The sequence below is a fragment of the Rhinolophus sinicus genome, linkage group LG09 (assembly GCF_036562045.2).
Source record: "Rhinolophus sinicus isolate RSC01 linkage group LG09, ASM3656204v1, whole genome shotgun sequence".
In the NCBI taxonomy this organism is placed as follows: Eukaryota; Metazoa; Chordata; class Mammalia; order Chiroptera; family Rhinolophidae; genus Rhinolophus; species Rhinolophus sinicus.
This window is the reverse complement of record NC_133758.1, coordinates 46,293,897-46,314,594: the sequence shown is the minus strand read 5'-3', so window position 1 is coordinate 46,314,594 and position 20,698 is coordinate 46,293,897. Positions and strand designations below refer to the sequence as shown.

General features: G+C 36.3%; 1 protein-coding gene across 8 annotated transcripts in view; it reads left to right on the top strand.

The window, feature by feature from the left end:
• The window catches only part of DLGAP1 (DLG associated protein 1), an 860,924-nt gene that overhangs the window by 190,504 nt on the left and 649,722 nt on the right, over nt 1-20,698 (top strand). The window contains exon 3 of one of the 8 annotated variants that reach the window (XM_074340265.1): nt 13,224-13,287. The exons of the other annotated variants lie outside the window; for them this stretch is intronic. The gene's annotated coding sequence lies outside the window, so the exon portion shown is untranslated. The remainder of the gene's footprint in view (nt 1-13,223; nt 13,288-20,698) is intronic. 8 annotated transcript variants of the gene reach the window in all.

Sequence of the window (20,698 nt, the reverse complement as noted above, 5' to 3'; positions counted from 1 at the left end):
CTACTTTCAGAGTGAACATTATAGTCAATAGTTTGTGAAAAGTAAATAGACCTGTGGAAAGGTCAAGCTGGTATTTCATGGTTAAAATTATTATATCTTACTGCAATCTGGCTGAAATTCAATTAATAGCAATAGATTTATTTTAAAAGATTTAATATTATAACAGTTAACATTTGCTGCAGTTATTCTTATTTGCCAATTTCTAATAATTCATCAGTCTAACCTATGTGTTTTGGCATTACTGAAAACCTTGTTCAAATTATCTTCAAATAACTGCCAATCACAAAGAAGGAAAAAAGTTATAAAGCACTGCACTGAATGAAAGAACTCTTTAAAAAAAAAAAAAAACGCATTATTTATATCATTGATCTCATTCTTCACTGACCTCCTCTCTAATTGTGTATAATTTCTTAAAGTTAACATTGGAACAACCCAAAGTTTATAGAATACATTGATTTGAATCCATTAGTTTGCATATGTTTTCAGGGAAGAAGCAGACATGTGAAACCTACTATCTTTAAAATAATAATGTATGTTTATGCAGTATTTCAAGTTTAATAGTTATTCCTTCTCAACATAATAGTTTCGATATTTAATATCTCAAACATTCTTACACCTAATAATTCTGCCATATTTTGAAACAAATGACCTAAATATAACTGTAATCACAGGACATTAGAACAGCTCTAACATACAACCCTTTCTTGTAAAACTGGAAAATAAAAGGCTAGTCTTTTATTATGAGGACAGAAGGAGGAGAGATGAACTGTGATCAATATGGCAAGAGTAGTAGGCTAAAGCACCTCTTTCTGTCAAGTAAACATTTATATTTTTTGTCTGTCTATATTCTTAACTCCTTTTCTCCTTTATTCACCATTTTTCTTCCCTAGTATACTTTCCATTTAGGTACACTATAAATAAAATTATTTGAAAATGCTGTTGTTTATTCCTTCTTAAGTGTTCCAAAAATAACAATTAAATTGAAACTTTCATATTCCAATCATTCAAAAAAAACTATAAGCTATCAAATGAATTATATTTTTTCTGGCCCTTCAGCTGTTATGAGTAAACTTTGTTCTGTCTCTGAAGAGCTCATCTACAGAAATGGAATGGACTGTCATCTGAGGCAGTAATCATCTTGTCAGAAGTGGAATAAGCATTTGTGATAGGCAGCCTCCAAGATGGCCCCCTTTGACCCCGCCCCCCATCTCCTAGATTCACAACCTTGTGTAGTCCTGTCCCAAATTTTAGTAATTATGTGTGATCAATACAATATGACAGAAATGTTAGTTTGTCACTTTCAAATTAGATTATAAAAGACAGCACATCATTTATTTTGGGCACTCTCTCGTTCTGTTGTACCTCTCACTCTGGGGGAAGCCAGCTGCCATATTTTGAGTAGCCCAGTGAAGAGACCTGCCTCTTGAGGAATTGATGCCTCCTGCCAACAGCCATATGAGTGAGTTTAGAAGTGGATCCTCATGCCCCAGTCTAGCCTTCAGATGACTGCATCCCCAGCTGATAGCTTAACTGCAATCTAATCAGAGATCCTGAGCTAAGCTGCTCCTAGATTTCTGAACCTCAGAAACTATATGACATAATGAATGTTTGTTGTTTTTAGCTGCTAAGTTTCATAGTAATTTGTTATGCACCTATTGATAAGTAGTAATACACCATCTGACAGGAATACTTCTTTTTTTATTACTAATATATTTTCCAACTCTAGTAGTTTGTTTAAAAAATGTGGGGGGGAGAAGTTTATAGTTAAATATTGTAAGCAGGCAATGTAACTGTAGAGTTTAGCTAAAGTAATTATATAGACAATGAAATATTTCCGAAGAGAAAGATAAATAACAAGTAATGTTTATAGTTTCCCAGTGATAACCTATCCATCTCTGCTACAAATTAGAAATTCCAAAGATTAGGAGAGCTAGTGTGCAGGTAACAAATAGCATTAATCATAGTATTAAGACAACAGTTGACTGAAATAGCAGATTCATATGATATATCTGTATATATTTACAGTAATAGAAACAAATATTGATCTCCTAACTGTCTCACTAGGATAGATGAAAAGACATCATAAAATGTTCCAAACCAATACATAAACACAAAAAATCAAGCAAAAGTAAAAGATGAGGAGAATAGGTGTAACAGGATAAATAAGAGTTGTTCAACTAATTCAGATATCAGGGAGTGAGCATATTAGTAAACTCATGCCTGAGATGAATGTATGGATATCAGACTTTCCCAGAATTCAAAGTTATATAAACAGTACTATTGTTTGATTGTATTACCTAACAAGTTACTAAAGGTTATATACTGGGTGGTGCCAAAAAAATATATACACATGACTTGTGTTCATCTTTTGTTATAGGTATATATTGAGTATTACAACTTTAGTATAGTTTTTTCCTTTCTTAAAATGTGTATACATTTTTTTGGCATCCTCTGTATATATAGCTCACATGTTGATTTCAGAAGACTTCATTTAAAACATTCACAAATAGCTTATTTGCACAGACTACGGCTGATTCTTGATCACTATTGTCATAAGACATGGATAGATGTGATCTCCTGAAATTCACCCAAATAATTCAACTTTAACTTTCTCCCTACCAGATTTACTGGAGGTGTGAAAAAGCAGCTGAAATAATCACATTTAGTTTACTGTTCTCTTCTTAAAGCCTTCTAATGGAAATGCTTATGATCAGTGAAATAAAGAATAAAATAATCAGACAAATAAAGAAGCCTAGGACCTGCTATAGTCAGCCCTAAAGAGTTATATGCTGACAGTTTAACAAGTTATACACACAGAAATTATTTAGCCCACTAGGTGTCCTCTATTTCTCAGGATGAGCATTTCTACCCTAATTGCTGTTACATTGATTTTTCTATGCTCCCTAACTCCATAGTCTCATTTTCTTTATCGTCCAAGCAAGAAATTAGATAGAATTTATTTATGCTTTATTTGTGGCAAATTCAAATTCACGTTCTGTCCCAAATTGAGGACTGTTTGTTGTATAGTTACTTACAGAGGTGAAGTGATGGAGGTTAGTGCTAATGGGGTAATTGTATTCAATATAATTTATTTTGGAAAATCAGCTAAAAGAAAACTGGCTCCCTGTTCAAAATAATCTCTCATGTATTGTACAAATTAAAGATTCCATTAAATCATTGGAATTAGTAATCCCATTTTAAAAAGCAAAATGTCATGGGAGAGTTCCACATACAGAGTAATTTAGTGTTAATTGTTTTAACAAATTGAGACCAGAAATCGGTCATTCTTTCAGAGTTTTAACTAATGTGCAGAGAAGAGGAAGGGGATTCTGAGAAATTCTAAGTTGGTATTTATTGCATAGCAAGAGGAACATTGGAAAGTGAAAAGCATGAAAGGAAGTTCAAGGTGAGATTGAAAGATTCCATAAATAAATTCTGCCTTCTTCATGGTTTTGCCCAGGATCATGGTGGCAACTGGTGCACCTGAAATAGCCCTGTCATTTGCTGCCTTCCCACAGCTTCACGTTTGCCTCTGCTGGAGGTGAGCTTCCAGAACCAGTTGGAAAGACTAAGAACCACAGTTTCTATCAATTCTGCTCAAGATCCCCAAAGACTAACATTTTTATCCTGCATTTCCCTGTATGATTCTCATCTTTCACTGCTAAACCTTGAAGGAAAAAAGAGCAAGTGGAAGTAACAAATCATATCGGGATTTGGCTCAAGGCAGGGATTCTGAGAAGCTGGGTGGCAGACAGCCTGGGTAGACTGGAGAGAAGCAGGAACAAGGTTCAGGTAGGGTGTGGAATTGATATGTAAATGCAGGTGGGGAATGAATCTTATGAACCAGTATTGATACAAGGGCAGTAATCTAGTTGCTGATAGGGAGATCAAGACAAAGAAACTGGGCCTTCCTCCTCTCCCTGGATTGGATCTCGTTGTGGGAGCTGCACCTAGCACAGATATTTGATGGCTTAGAGGGAAATCTCAGTATGGGGATAAGGAAACAAGCTATTGCCCTATTGGCCTGGAATGATTATAGCAAATGGAAATACTCCTCACCTCTTCTTTTCCCTTTTTATTTTCAGTTCAATGTACAAGAATTTCCCTGGTTCCAGGAAACCTTAACACTTTTTTTTCCTTGAAAAGCAAGAATCTGCTGGGCAGACCTTGTGGATTTTTCGTTTTATAATAGATTTTGCCTACTACAACTCTTGCCCTCTAGTGTGTAACAAAGTACATATGACCCATTTTTATTTATAAGAAGCTGTGGGGAAATATCTTCGTGTGTTTTGCATAATGAAACACTCATTAGAAAATGACTATTTGCTTTCATTATGATATGATATGTCTTAGGCAGTTCTGCTATAACAGATTACCATAGACAGGGTGACTTATAAATAGCACAAATTTATTTCTCACTGTTCTGGAGGCTGAGAAGTCTAAGATCAAGATGCTGAGAGAATCCGTCTGGTGAGAGCCCTCTTTCTAGTTCACAGTTGGCGGTCTTCTCGCTGTGTACTCAAGTGGTGGAAGGTGGAAGGAATCTCTGTGGGATCTCCTTTATGAGAGCATTAACCCCGTTCATGATGGCTCCACTCTTATGACCTAATTACCTCCCAAAGGCCCCACCTCCAAATATCATCACATTGAGGATTAAATTTCAACACAGGAATTTGGGGGGCACAAACATTCAGCCTATAGCATAATAATTGATACAATAGTAACCAAACTTTTTAATGAATAGGGTGTTGTTCATTTTGAGGAAAAAATTTAATAAATCATGTATATTTCTTTGTGTAATTTAATGTTTTATAGTAACAACAGTCTAGTCAAAAGACAAAAAATTAAAAATATAAACGACAATGTACAATGAACACCTTCCAAATTTGATAGCAACCCCCTTTTCATAGCATATGTTCAGATAAATCATAGTCAATCAAATGTGTATTCATTCATTTATTTGTTTATAAATATTTCAGTTCTGGGCATCAGGTACCAAGATAAAATGAGCAAGACAGACATAGGGTGTGCCTTTATTGAGCTTAACTAGAAGTTAGATAGAATCTCTGCTTACCAGTTTACCTGATACCAAGGACAGAGTTATACATGGATCACTTTAACTAAGGATATACTATAAAATATGCACAGGATGCTTCCAGATCAGAGAGGAGGGACTTTGGATGGGGTAGGAAAGTAGAAATAGAGAAGGGAGTTAAGAAATGTTTTCTGCAGTGAATAAGTTCAATATGAGTTTTACAGATGAGGAGGAGTTATCCCACACAAAGAAGGAAAGCAGAGGTGATGGCATTTTACGAAAAGGATAGTAGTATCAAAGCATAGAGACCTCATGGTGTGTATCAGGACACTCTAAGATGCTCCGTAATTCAAGAATTAGAGTTAAAGTGGACGCAGATAACTGGCTGGAGGGGTGGGTGAAGTCAGATCACTGAAGGACATGAGGACTGTATGTGGTCACTTTATATTTGTGGGAGTCTAGGATCAAGGGAGACACAGAGTCATTCTTGGATAGCTATCTTGTTTTCCTGAATTTGGTTTCTTTTTGGGCTAAGCAGCTACTCTCTTTCTTCCTCACTCCCAATGACATGTTTTCAGTCCTGTTCCCATCATGCACATCCTCTGACTGCCTTCTAGATACCAATACCAGAGGGGGTCCAAAAACTGAATTGAATATTTAAGTTATTTCCTGACAAAATCAAGGCATGAAGAGATTTGTGTTTTTCTTTGTACACTCTAATTCCATTAACACCATCTATTTGTGTTAACTCTTTGGTAAGCTATGTCATACTATTGATGCATTTAGTGTGAAGCCAATTAAAATGCTAGTCTTTTTTAGAAAGGCTACATTGGGCCAGCCTGGTGGCTCAGGGGGTTGGAGCACCGTGCACCTAACGCCCAAGGCCACTGGTTTGATTCCCACATGGGCCAGTGAGCTGCACCCTCTACAGCTAAGACTGTGAACAACAGCTTTCCCTGGGGCTGCCATGAGCAGCCGGAGGTTGGCGTGAGCTGCCATATGCTGCCACTGGCTGCCCTGTGCTGCCATGGGCTACTGTGTGCTGCCATGAGTGGCCAGTGACCCGCAGCCATCCTGAGTGGCCAGAAGCTGGTGAGAGCAGCCCTGAGCTGCTGTGAGCGGCCATCCAACGACCAGCGACTGACAGCGTCAGCCCGTGGGAGCACAAGACTCATAATACCAGCATGGGCCAGGGAGCTGTGTCCTACACAACTAGACTGAGAAACAATGGCTTGAACTGGAGGGGGGGGGGGAGAAAGAATGGCTATATTGCAGCCAAGATTTCCAATTCTTTTTTAATGTATTTTTATTTTATTTAACCTACTAGTATGTACAATTACATTTCTTTGTTATTAAATTTCACCCAGTTCTCCATGCCTTATCATTACTTCTTAATGAGATAGTGGGAATGCAGATTTTGTCTCTAGTGTAATCACAAATTTAACTTTTTGCCATTTACTTATCTGATAACCATGCTTTTGCATCCTAGGGCAAAGCAGCATAGATAATGTTTGTTGCTAAGAATTTAATGCTTTGTAAAAGGCATGAGAGTCTCACCTCTCCCCATATAAAATATAGCTAATATTTATCTAGAAGTGTGAATATTAAATAACAAAAGCAATTTAACTATAGGAAACCTTCATTTATATTTAATATGTCTATGGATAACAAAATAAATGGAAACATGTCCCTAAAGAAGATAAGTTAATTTGTTTTCTGTTTCCGATAAAGGTAGAGGCATTATTAAATATTTAACCACAAAATAAATGTTTGTTTTCATCTTAAATGATCTTAAAGTTGTATGTACTAGTTCCTTGAATTTCAAGATCATGTCCTCTTTATTATATAAAATTATTTTCATAAACTTGTTACATATAAAATATGTACCAATATTAGAGTCTGACATCTGTAGAAAGTAACAGAGAATTTAACTCATAAAACAGAACAACGAAAGATAGTAGTTGACCTAATACAGAGAGATTCTTCTGATGGGCAGTAGATGTTTTGAATTTGGGAATGTCTATTTCACTAATCCCCTTGTGTTCTCTCTATAAGCGTGCAATAAACCTGTTGACAAAAGTTCACTCTTTAGATTATTTTTATTTTCATATTCTTATTTCTATCATTTATATTAACTATCAAGGCCCATTAACCTTGCTGCTAAATATTAGCTGTTACATTATATAATGATACATAGGTCATGTACCCAAACCAGTAAATCTCAAGGGGCTATTTAGATTTCTTTGGAATTTGGTTTATTTTTAGAGATTATTTTATTCCTCCTCCAGAGTGATACAGGCTCAGAAACTGAGCATCTTCCTGCCACAGCTGAATATGTAATTTCAGTAAATTTTTTCAGATCAAAATCTCCTTTCCATCATTTATAGAGAGAATGTGGATAGACCTAATTAAAGAATGATTTGTTTCCTCTTACCCCAGAGTATCCAAATTGTGTATGATTTAGGCACAAGTCTAATTTACTGTCTTCTAAATGACTTTTATTTTTGAATGAGGACTTTTAAGATCTACTCTCTTAAATGATTTTAGAACAGAGATTGTAACTGAAAACAGTAACTGATTATTTCTTTGGGTTTGTTCCATCTATATGCCCGAGTGTCCTCTCACCAATACCCCTGGTGCTTCCCTTCCTTCTCTCCCCTCTATTTCTCCTCTGCCTTTTCTAGTTCCAGTCTAACTCCTACTGCAGTGATTTGCTCCATACCCTCAGGAGAGTGAATGATTGCTGGGAGTGCAAGAATCCAGTTGTGTCCAGGCATTCTCTGACACAAAAATCATTGATGCCTGGCACATATGTATGAATAATATATTCAGATGTATATAGTTGCTTTAGCAACTAATAAAATACAAAATTATGTAGAAGCATTGCTGAATTTGCTTGGCAGTATTTCTAACTTTGAAAGCAATTCTAAGATCATTGTTTTATGAGATTAATACAATAAAAAAGGAGAGTAGAAAGCAAGGTTAGAAGAAGTTTCTGTTTGGCTCCCATTGTTCCTAATACCACAAGATATCAAGATCACACAAGGTTTCAACGACAAGGAAAAAACAAATGCCAAGGAAATCAGTGTATCCTCCACGCTTTTGTTTTGTTTGGTTTGGTTTTTGTGTGATCATTTGTATTTTGGTACATGCACTAGAATAAAGGGAGGTGCTGCTGTAATGAATTATCAGTTGGGAAAAAATTGAAATGAAATCAATTGCATTTTAATATTTTTCCTAGTCATTATAATTTGGTTGCAATGTATTATACTTTAATATTATATATATTTTGACTTTTCCCACTTATCTTTGCTGTTTATATTTTTCTTCCCTTTGAATAGTAAAAGGTAAAAATGATGTTTGATAAGTCTTACTGGATGTGAGGGGAATAGAATATAAAATAGAATGTACATTCAAATTAAGTTGTCTATCCTTCAAAAATTGAAACTTTAGAAAGAGTATTAAGAAGTGGTCTTGACTGTTGTTGAAAATAGGGGCCTTTGTTTTGTCTCAATACATACTTGGTTCTTTTAAGAAACAATGTGAAGGCTACTCCTTACCCCTGAATTTGGGGTGATAACAGATTGGATGAGTGTCATGATTCTCCAAGCAAAACAACAACAACAGCAATAACAACAACAATAACAAAAAAAAAAACCATGCTTCTGGCGGACAGATTTTGACATAGTTTTATTTTTATTTTTGAAAATTGTATGTATAACTTCTGTCACAATCCATAACAATTGCTTAACAAGGAAATAGAAAAGAAATAGAAAATGAAGTGGCCAATCCATAATTTGCTATAATTCCCTTTCATGTTGACAATGACATTCTTAAGGGTTTATCAATTGTATTAGTTTATCTTTTGGAGGGTAGAAAGCTATCAGGTACCCCAGTAATGCAAAATTCTGAAAGTAAATTAATCAGGGGAGAGTAATAGAACTTTGGTCTTAAACCAGAGTTTATAAAAATTCTGGGAGACAATTTATTGAGAGAAATTAATGATTTATTAAATTTCTTTGATAAATATGGTTTTAAAACAAGTTCTTGTTAACAAATCTAAAATATAAAAATTTCCATATTAAACAATAACTATTTAGCCAGATATTTCCAAGTAAGGTGTATATTATATACACATTAATGTATATTATAACAGCAAACTGTAGATTTAATAACCTAACAAGTTGGATTCAGGCTCTATGTTCCTAGCTAAAGAGGACTTTATCTGAGTTCCATCCTCCAGCCCCTAAGTCAGATAATGGTCCATCTTGCCATGTTGATGCTTTAAGTATCCTACATACCATTTTGACATTTTGCTCAACATTTCTCTCATCTCCTTATTTACAGATCACAACCCCTTTCTGCTTACCTTGACAGTTCAGTATGCTGCAGTTTCAAGGTTTTCAAAGTGTAAACAACTAACCCATTTCCTCTGCTTTCTGCAGACTTCTCTTCCCCTTGAAGTGAGAATAAATGCATACATCATTAGAGTCCTTGGCAGTATGTTATTTCTGCTCCTCTCAGCCAGAATCAATGCCAGCGTCACATTGTGGGAGCTCTGGCTCCTCTTCACATTTGCTCTGTACTGAGGAAAGGCCCGAGACATCACATTCCTACTCCCTTTCTAGTGGTCACTATCCTTCCTCATGTCATGTCACATTTGTCTTTATAGCACATTCTGCTTTTCAAAGAGGATGCATTTTCAATGATGTCAATAGTTTCACAACTTAAAGCTCTCTCAGGAGAGACTGAACGCTTAGATATTAGTATAAACCAAAATATTTTTTCAAAGATTTTAGCATGAAAAACACTCATACAATTATAAAATGAAAACTTGAGTTAATCATGATGCATTGCACACACACACACACACACACACACACACACACACACACATTTTCCCCCTAAGGATTTTCAGTTGAGTAAGTCTGAGTAAATTTTACAAAACATACTGGAATAACATGAATTCTTTTTTTTTTTTAACATGAATTCTTAAGTAGAAGAACTTTTGTACAGAAGTATGATTTTTATTACTAGTATTGTTTTTGACTAAGTGTGCCACAGAACTGGCCAGAAAAACCATGCATCAAATGATTTCCTTGTAGTAATTCAGAGTCAGTGGTTCAACTTGGATTAGCATCTCCATTCTTGTTTGTTGCCTTAAGTTGTCAGAGCAGACTATGCTTTCTTCCAATCCTTGTTTTTTACACACGAATATTAAATGATTGGGTGATGCACTCAAAATCTAATCTTTAATACTATGGCCAAAGAAACCAAAAATTATTGATACTAATTTTCTTAGGATTCATTGAAAATTTATAGATTAAAAAGTCTATAGTATTTTACTGCAAGCATGGTTGCCTTTGTATCTCTTTTTTCTTTTGCAAAAGTGAAACATTAAGTTTATATTTAGTTTATTTATTAAGCTTATAAGCTTATTTTAGTTTATTATACTAAGCTTAATTTATATAAACTTCAATTGAGGTTTTTTTAATTTTATTTTTTAATCAAGGTTTATTGGGGTGACAATTGTTAGTAAAGTTTTATAGAATTGTACACCTTGATTGATGTTTAAGTAGTAACACCTCGCAGTCTTTGCTTGAGACCTGATGCATGAGGAAATGATTTATAAGAAATAGCCCAGACTTCAGGATAGGTCACTGCAGTAGAAAGATGCTGAGTTTCTTTGGTGGTGCTCCTTTTTTCCATGCTCAAAATTGGCACTTTGCTGAAAAGGGGAAAACAGTGCTCAATAATGAGTACAGTTTTTAAAAGAAAAAGAAAAAAATGTTGTATGTGTGACTAAGTAAAGGCAGTTTGAAAAAAAGGCAGTACAGAGGGTGAGAGAAAATATAATTTCTTTGGCAAGATAATGGAGAGTCAATATTTTGTTGAATAAAAGCATGAATTAAGAGCTCAGAAATCTGCAGTTTAGGACAAATAAAAACATGTTTTCATATTCCTTTGTCAACTCCCTTGTGTCCACCTTCACTTCCCAAGTAGGTTCACCACATTGTGGCAAAAGGCAATCTAAAGAATAGATGAACTTAAATTTGTACTCTATTCCATAATGCATTGTCTAAATCCTTTTGCAGGGGTTTTTATCTGGCATGCCTGAAACTAATTTCTGCATTATTTCCCACTGCCCCGTCCAGATTGGTTTGATTACTTCACTGGTCCACCATGCTAGTTCTGTGCCTCGTTTATGGTTTCTCCCTCTCCAACTTTTCAAACTCTGCATGTGTTTCTAGGTTCTGTTCAGAGAACTCTATTCTATTCCTTGCAGTTTAGCATCCGACTGCAGACTGTCTTGATCTATGTTAATATTTTCTCTGCAAGTAAGCTGCTTCTGCTCATGTCTTACTCATTTGGTCATGTATTTCTACAGTTGTCAAAGAATCAAGTGCAAAGCATTCCTTGAATCAATGTGTTTCTGTGAGAATTAGGAAATAGAGTCAGAAAGGAAGAAAGTGTTTTCACTTCAACATTTCCCCAATTTTCATAAACTGAGACAGGTGAAGATGTGCATATTTATGTTAAATATATGCTAAAATGTTTATGTTTTCTTTCTTATTGACCTCAGAAAGTGGTCTCATTGTTTCTGGAAAATAGAAATAATGTGATAGATAGAATTATTTTGGATTCTGGATGTGCTCCCAAATGCACAACAAGTTTACTAGAGTTAGAGTGATATCTTGGATGAGGCAGAATTGAGTCTAACCAAACCTAGATACTAGACCTGAGTTAGTTACCAACTTCTGGGTTTCTTAGAATTAACATCTTGAGCTATCAATTTACTGCAACAAGCTGGGTGACCATGGGCATGATGCTTAATTTTTCTGAGTATGAATGTCTTTAACTTCAAAGCAGTTTGGAGCAGTTGATCTAGCTGTAATCAACCTTTCAGCTTCAAATTTCAGTTTTCATTTAATTATTGATAAGTGGGATCATCAACAATAACACCGCTTTATACAAAGCAGGGGACCTCTGGATCATGGCACTTAGAACAATCATTTCTAGGACTTAGGATTCCAAATTCAAGGTCTAGAGAAGAAGGAACCTCTTGAAAAACATTTGCCATGAACAAGACCTCTCTCTCTCCTATCAACAGTCTCTGCCTTATCTAGCACAAAGTGGGCATAATAAATGTGTTAATATCTAAGTTATTATGCATCACAGGGTGTCTAGAGGTATGAGAAAGAGAAGCACGCAAGATAAAATATGAGATGTTGTCTACCAAAGACTTATTTTTTAATTCTCTGTAGCATAAAAATTTTAGAAAGGGAATGGAGGAAGGGCAGGGCTGACACAGAGGTGGTAGACAGTGCCGAACCTGACAGCAAAGGGATATAGAAATAACATGCAAAGTGCAAATACAAATTGTGGGAATTGTTGATATTTAATTAAATTTCAAAGGAATTTAATCTTGTCTTTAGCAAAGTCTACCAGGATTTGGGTAGATATTTTTGCTTATTCTAGTCCAAAGTTCTTAGTGTCTAGATTCTAAATTATGATTTCCTTAGAAGTAAGGATAATGTCTTGAGATAACAATAGCCCTAAGAAATAATTTCTGTTTTGTTTGCAGTGTGTGACTGTTTCAGAATATCATTTTCCTTTTTCTCAACTGAAACTGTTGGGTAAATCACCATCCTACTGCCTATTCTTTTGTAACTCTTCATAGCATCCTGGAAAAGTTTAGTTAGGGCTGGAGGAATGGAGTTGACTAGCCGCAAAATCCTACTGCATAATGTATTAATGTATTTCATAGGATTATTCCTTTATGTGACTTTACTGAGTCAATGAATGGTCCTTTGTAACTTCCCAAGAAACAGAGCAAGTTGGTGTGTATGCTGCCATATCACTGCAGTTCATATTGCACAATTGCCTGCATTTACCCTCTCCCAGGGATTTCAAATGCTAGCCACCAGCACTCAGCTTGTTGATAATTGTTTTTTATCTTTAACCGCTATGGTACTTTGAATCTGAAGATCAATCTCCAAATGTCTTGAAAGGATTCAGCTTTAAATATTCTTGAAAGTAAGAAAAATGTGACTTTGTTTAAGAAGAAATAGGTGGCTCATGATTAGTGGCATGGCTATTGTGATGTGTGAATTGGTTTCTGATGTTCAGCTCTGTGGCGATAAATAACAGTGACATCTGAGGCAATGTTCTCTTGTCTCATCCTCAGCAAATGTTTTCTCTTCAATGGCTGCATCTGAAGTCTGCAAAAACTCTTATTCTTGGATTTCAAGGTAAATCTAACTGCATTGTTTTGTTCTGAATATTCAGCTTTCCCTTTCTTAGCTATTAGTTTAAAGGAAAAGCACTAATGTTTTAAAAGTCTATTGTTTCAACGTAGTTATAAGTGCTCTTTGTGCAAAACAAGAGTCTAGAATACAGTGCTTCCTGAGAATATAGCCAATTTTTTATTTCTTGTTTTTCTTTTCTGACTCTCTTCAACATAAGTGAGCACAAAATTTACTTTCAGTGGATACAATGAAGCTACTGCCAGCCCCAACTTCAAATACTTTTCTTAGATCCCTTCATCAATACTAACTAGAAGTTTTATTTAATTTCAGAAGACTATATACCCCTCCCAAACTGATCTTGTGTCAGGTTCCTGTTTAGTTTAGAGTGGTCTAAATGAATAGTTATCATTTGCATATTCACAATCGCAGAATAACAAAAATGAGGCAAAGCAGAAATGAGAGCAACTCAGAATTCCACAGAATGCCTTCCTCTCTGTTCCCTGTGAAGGCATTGCCTCTCCAGTGACACAAGTCGGTGGGCAGACCGTCTGAAGGCCGCTCATGGTTTGTGATAACTCAGTTAACTCCACGTGAGGGACACACTCTTTTTGGTTCTGGTGCCTGGACGCTTATTAAGCTGTTTAGTCCAGAAAACTCTCTTGGCTCCTCTCCAGAGCTCAGGGAGAACCAGAGTGGTTCCTGGGACAGGATAAATGGTCAGTCCTTGTGTGTTACCCACCCCTCTCAATACTGCCAAAGTAAATGTCAGGGCTTGGAAAGAGGAACCATAGAAATGGTGAATGGTTTAGAAATAGATGGGTTCAAGTTATTTGTCCTAAAGACACATAAGCTATCAGTTATACCAATATTCTTTCTTCTACAACAGTAGCTTCCAATGTGTGTCCGGGATACTTCTAAAGTTCAAGATAGAGTGGGGTTCAAGGGAGCCCCACTTATATTTTCTTTAGAGAGGCTCAGCTTCCATCAGTTTTAATATTGACTTCTGTGTCTGATTTTATTTGAACCAAAGGTTGTAAGGCTACCAAATACTTAGAAATTCTTTTTTATTTCATAAAGAAAAAAGTGTGTGGCAAGAAAATATATTCTATTTTCACTATATTGTAAATGAAGCAAAGTATGCATGGGCATCTGCTTACTCATCTGTCAAGTGAGACGTTGAATTCTTAGTTTCTTTCAACTCTAAGCAAATTCTGTAATTCTCCAAAGAGACTATAGTATGGTGAATTGCCTCCTATTTTCATTACTAAAAAAGATACTAGGGCAACGTTGGGAGCCCTGCTGTCCAGCTTGACCACGACTCACTGGACTCCCTCAGGACTCAGTGCTCCCTGAGACCAAGATCTGGGACTCAGTGAAGTTAACAGAACTTCCAGCTATAAAAGTTATATAATCCCATGTCTGGAAAACTTTTTGAAAAGATAAGTAATTTATAAGATTTATATCTATGAGGATTTAAAGAGAAAGATAAACACCCATCTCTCTCCCTCTCTTAATGCATCAAGTGTATTTTCCTAGAGTCCCTTAGGGCCTCTTAGAGTCCCTTTTACTTTTATGTTTCTAGCAAGTATTTAATGCTCTAACACTCCAGTTTAACTTGGTTTTCTGGGGCATTATAGATTTTACTTGTGTTAATTCTACTTGGCATTTCTGTGATCTCCTTCAACTAGAAATAAGATTTTTTTGTGTGTGGTATTTTATTTGTGGTTTTGTGTGTTTTGGTGTGTTTTGTTTTTTCAGTGTTGAATATATTGGATACAGTAGCTGACTCAACTTACAGTCAAATGTTTTAAAACCTTCTTGTTTAATAGTTCAGTTCCACATGAACTGTCTACATGACAGAAGTGGTGTATTATTACTGCACTTCATAGTGGCAAGTTACATTGGATAGGTACAAAGACTCAGCTTTTCCCCTTATTTAAAGTAAAGCTTCACAATAAAAATCCTGTTTACAAATGATGGTGACGGGCATGGGAAGGTGCAATGCCACTAAATATGAACACTTAATTACAAGAACAAATGTTCCTGAGCTGAAAAACAAAATTAGCCACTCAGTCATTTAATTAAACAGGAAATATTAAACATTAGCAAAATACGCTTAAATGGTGATCTTCAAAATTGTTGGCATCAGGACTTTCTTAGGTGTAGACAGTGTGATACCACAGTTGATGCATTTATTTTCTGTTAACGACTGGGGATGGTGACAGCTGTTATGAGTGTTGTGCCTAATAGCAGAAGTGAGCTCACCACACATTATAAATACGAAGGTAAACGTAATGATGACTTCTCCCATCCAAATATTTGCACTCTCAGATCACAGGACCTTCTGTTTCTTCCAAGGGATAACTTTTCTTTTGAAACATCTGTGGGCCAAGGGCAAAGAAGTACGTATCTTGGAATGGAAGGAAAAAGAGCATTTTCCCTCCAAACATCGGCCGTCTCTGCTCCTGCCACCAGTGAAGTTTCAGAGGAACTTCTGCTAGGCTTGGAAGTACAAATTGCTTGGTGGAACCTCAAGCCTTTTCTCTATAAAGAAGCACAAAGAGGGGAAGTTACCTGCCCATGGACACATGGCTAAAGGATTAGAGCTTAAAGTTGTAACTGTGGTCAGTGTGCTAGAAGGGCAGAGATAAGAAAAGTTTAAAAATGGCCTATGGATATGGGGAGACTGATGTTGAGAAACAAATACTAAAATGAGTCATTACTGAATGGCTGCTGTTCTTACACAGAGTAAATGTGTTACGAGGCTCCGTGTGCAAGCATATGTAGAACCAACATTCACTGTTATTTATCTTTGCCAGAACATCCAACCACATCAGGCCATTAACTTGATAGGCTCCTAAGTACTCCCAAGTAGGCAAATGCACAGTTGGTCCTTTCACATCTGGTCTCTTTTTCCTTATTTTACAAAATGAAATTCCATTCGTTATTCATTCATTCCTTTATTCATTAATTCAAGAAGTATGCATTGAGCACTTACGATGTGCCAGGCAGTGTTCTTTGCATTGGTAATAGAGTGTAAGCAAAATAGACCAAGGCTTGTCCTCATGCAATGTATATAATAGAGAGTATGCAACAATGAACAAAGTAAGTTAATGCCAAGAGTGTGGGATATGGTGGTAGGTGCAATGGAGAGAAATAAAGCAGGGAGATGAGTGGAGTGCCTGGGAACAAAGATGCAATTTTCAATAGGGGAGTGAACGGAAAAAAAAAAACCTCACTGAGCAGGTCAATTTGCATAAAGATGGGGAGTAGACATCTGGATGCTCCAACAGAGACAGCACACAGGGGCTCTGAGGTAAGGGGTTGTCTGGCGAATTCGAGGAACTGCATGCAGACCAGTGAGCTGATGCAGCAGGGATGATGGACAAGGCTGAGACCAGATGAATAAAAACACTGTGCAAAACTTGGAGTCCACTGTGATGACTTCGTCTTTCTCTGAAAGAGAAAGGATGCCACTTGATATGTTTTGAGAAAGGAGTAACATGATCTGACTTTTTTCTTTGAGGTATAATTGACATATAAGATTATATTCATTTCAGGTGTAATTGACTGGCTTTCTAAGAGGATCACTCTGGCTGTTGTTCTGAGAATACCCTGAAACGGAGAAATGAGGAGGTCATTTGCAAGGGTGAGAAGTATAATAGGCATCCAGGTGGAGATGACGAGGGACAGTTGATGTAAGAGTCTGGAATTCAGGGGAGCTCTCCACTGATATTTCTAGCTCTCCTTTTTCTCCATTCATGGTAATGTGTCCAAGTGTCTCCTTTTTCCCCCTTTGAATAATTAAACATTCAGTAGCTTCTGTAAGAAAATGATATGAAAGACAGTTAACTAGAGAGCCATTCATGAGCCTGATATCCTGAAAAATAATAGAGAAGAAAAGAAAGTTTGCTTCAGGATAAAAATAAATCCTTATGCAGTGAAATATTCACAAATGTTGCTGCCTCCAAGGAGTTAAGTGTCCTTATGGAAATGAAAATATGGTCTGAGCTCCTGCGTTACATTCTTAATTTCACTGTGAAGGCCATTGTTAATTGTTTCCTTTGAGTTTTAAAGCCAACCTTGATGTTCTTTTCTTCAGGTATTTTTTTCCCTACGAAGCTGAGTAATGCAGTTATGTATATTGGAACCCAGGCCATGCATGCGAGCCGGCAGCATGGGCCTGTGGCTGGGGCTCCTGAGTGAAGGGCCAGTGAGCCAGGAGTGCAGGTCTAACTCTGCCGTTTGATGGTGACTTTGATCAAAGTCACTGAGTATTTGTTCATGTTTCCATCTCCCAGTGCCATGTTAATACCCAAGGAATTAAAATAGTTTTGCTATGTTTCTCCCTGGTATATTGAATTTTAGATCTCAGTCTATTCCAAATTCTTAGATAATAGGGATTTAATTATATAGTAGACACAAGAGTGAAAACTTAGGTTACACTCCCATATCTATCATTTAGTGACCTTTGAAAAGGCATTTAATACTCTCAACTGTAGTATCTTTATCTCTCAAACTTTTGCTGTGAAAGACATAGAGGATAATATTTCTAAGGATGCTTTTCACAGTAATGGGGCATAGAAATGAGGTGGTATATCATAATCATTAAAACCACGAAAGCTGAGACTATGTGGGTTCAAATTTTGGTTCCGTTCCTTACTAGCAAGATGAACTTGGCCAAGTTTCTTAACCTCTGTGTGCTTCAGTTTGCTCATCTGAAAATGGGACTGAGAGTATTATGTCTCATTTAGCAGGTGATTCTGAAGATTGACTTAATCCATAAAAAATGCTTATAATAGTGCCAACACATAAATTCACTCAGTAATGATTTAATAATAAATATTACTACCATGACTACCAGTCGTCCTCCCATTGCTACTGCTATGTTTCTCTTCCTCTTCCTGCTACTACTACTCTGGGTGCAATTCTGAAAATCACTAAAGCTTCTTAGAGGCTACCAGAATCCCAAGACATTGTTTTGGAGTAAGGTAAGCTGGGCTTCATAGCTTTGAAACAAGATATTATAATGAAAGAATTGCTCTCTCTCTCTCTCTCTCTCTCTCTCTCTCTTTCTCCCCCCCCTCCTTCCCTCCTTTTTACTCTCCCTCCCTCCCTCCCAAAAAATAAAGGCAAAATGTGTTAACAAATGTCACCAGGAATCAAAAAGAAACCTGACTAACTTGGAGCCTTCGTTCCAAGTCAGTGAAATAGCACATGAATGCTTATCACCTATTGTGTAGGCTGTGATGATTCTTAGATAACCTTGGTTGTTTTTGTTACTTGTTTTACATCCTGTGATAAAACTAGAAGAATCTTGTTTCCTGTACCCTTACGACTGAAGTCCTGACAGACAAAAAGTAGATGTGGTGCAGGCAAAGGGTGGGTTTAACAGTTGGTACTCACTGTGCTGGTAAGGATGGCTGACTCCTCACTGGAACCGCGAGTTTGGTTGTAGCCTGTTTTGTTCTCTGCTGAATCCTCAACACCCCAGAAGTTTCTAGTACATAGTAGACATGCAATGAAGGAAAATGGGAGTTAAAGATATGGCAATGACCTAGATATTGCTTTAGCATTTTATTGATGTCAACACTTTCAAGTTCCCAGTACTTAGGAAAAATCTCCCAATTTAAAACCAGTTTTTGAAAAGCAAAAACCACCCCCAAACAGAACACTGGTAATAGAGACATCTATGTCAGTGAGTAACATAGAAAGAGGGTAAAAAAGTTTGAAACAATAGACATATAATTCTTATTTAAAATTAGTTATATATTTTATAGAGTTACCTGTAGGTATACAAATGCTAACAATACAGTCAGTTTATACTTCTCTGCCAAATCATCCAGTTTCATTGCATCCCAAACTTCTATATATAAATGCTTTGTCCTAGAAATTCTGAATAAAATTTGTTTGGCCTTCAAAATAATACCTGCCATGGCTTTTTTCTTTCCCTTTTTAATCATGGAAGTGAAAAAAAAACATTTAGAACATTTCCTTAGTATTGTTAAAAACAAAATTCAAATGAGTAAATTTTAAAGATCATATTGGCTTTATTCAATGATTTGTGGATCAGGCAGCCTCCAATTTTACAGATAAAAAGGAGCCCTAGGAGTTACAAAATGAAAGTCTTTTATAGGCAGGACGGAGCAGGAACCAGGAAGTTATAGCAGCAAAAAGTGAACTGGTTGTAGCAAAGTCACTTTCCTTTAGAAGATGGCAGGGCTCTATCAGGCAGACTAACTAGTGCTGATCACTCGATTCTTTTCTTTTTTTTTTTTTTTTTTTAATTAAATTTATTGGGGTGACAATTGTTAGTAAAATTACATAGATTTCAGGTGTACAATTCTGTATTACATCATCTATAAATCCCATTGTGATCACTCGATTCTTGATTGACTGGTTTAAGATTCCATTTCTGAGTGAGCAGAGCTGTAATTAAGTCTGGGTTTGGTGATGTGGGGCTTAGAATAAGTGACTCCATTTTGGGCCTGTTGTCTTGTTTTATACAGTATCTGTGTTCAGAACTTCATGAAACCTAATTATGTTTAATCACATTTTATAATTTTCTCATGCTTTACTCCTTCTGGGGAATATCAGATAAATATTCCCAAAATTCATTCTCTCTCTCTCTCTCTCTCTCTCTCTCTCCTCAATAATAACAAACTAATAAACTCTTTAGTAATAATTAAGACAACAATACATAGGAAGAAAGGGTTTCTTTCTCATCAGCATGTGGTGCTAAAAATTGCAAGTTTTCAGTGTTAATGTTTTGTTAAAAAACGAAAGTCAATCAAGTAAATTTAAAGATCAAATTGGCTTTATCCAAGGATTAGTGAATCAGGCAGCATCCATATAGCAGTTAGGAAGAAGCTCTGAGGAGCTGTACAAAATGGAAGGTTTTTATAGCCAGAAGGGGGCAGGGAAAAGGAAGTTATACTAGCAAACAGTGGATTGGTTCTGGGAATGTCACTTTAGGTGATGGTTGGGGGTCTATGTGGCAGATTACCTTATTAGTGCTGGCCAGGAAATTCCAGATGGACTGGTTAAGATTACATTCCTCAGAGAGGCTGAAACTGTAGTTAGGTTAGGTATTGCTGATGTGGAGCTTGGCACATGTGACTCCATTTTGGACTTGTTCCTTTTTAACAGTTTGACTATGTATTTAAGGCATTAGATTTTTATGAAAAGATTCCCCCATTCCATGAGGATGGCTTAAAGTGGATCCTTGCATATGAAAAACTAATGAATATGAGCCCTGTCCTCATTCTCTTTGCTTTCTTTTCAGCATGTGGGTGTGATCATGTTAGGTGAATAAAAGAGCATGTTCACATTTCATTAATATAAATGCTCTCAAGCTCTCTAGAAATAGCAGCAAAATCAAATCTTACTTAAAAGGGAGGCCTAATACTCCCTG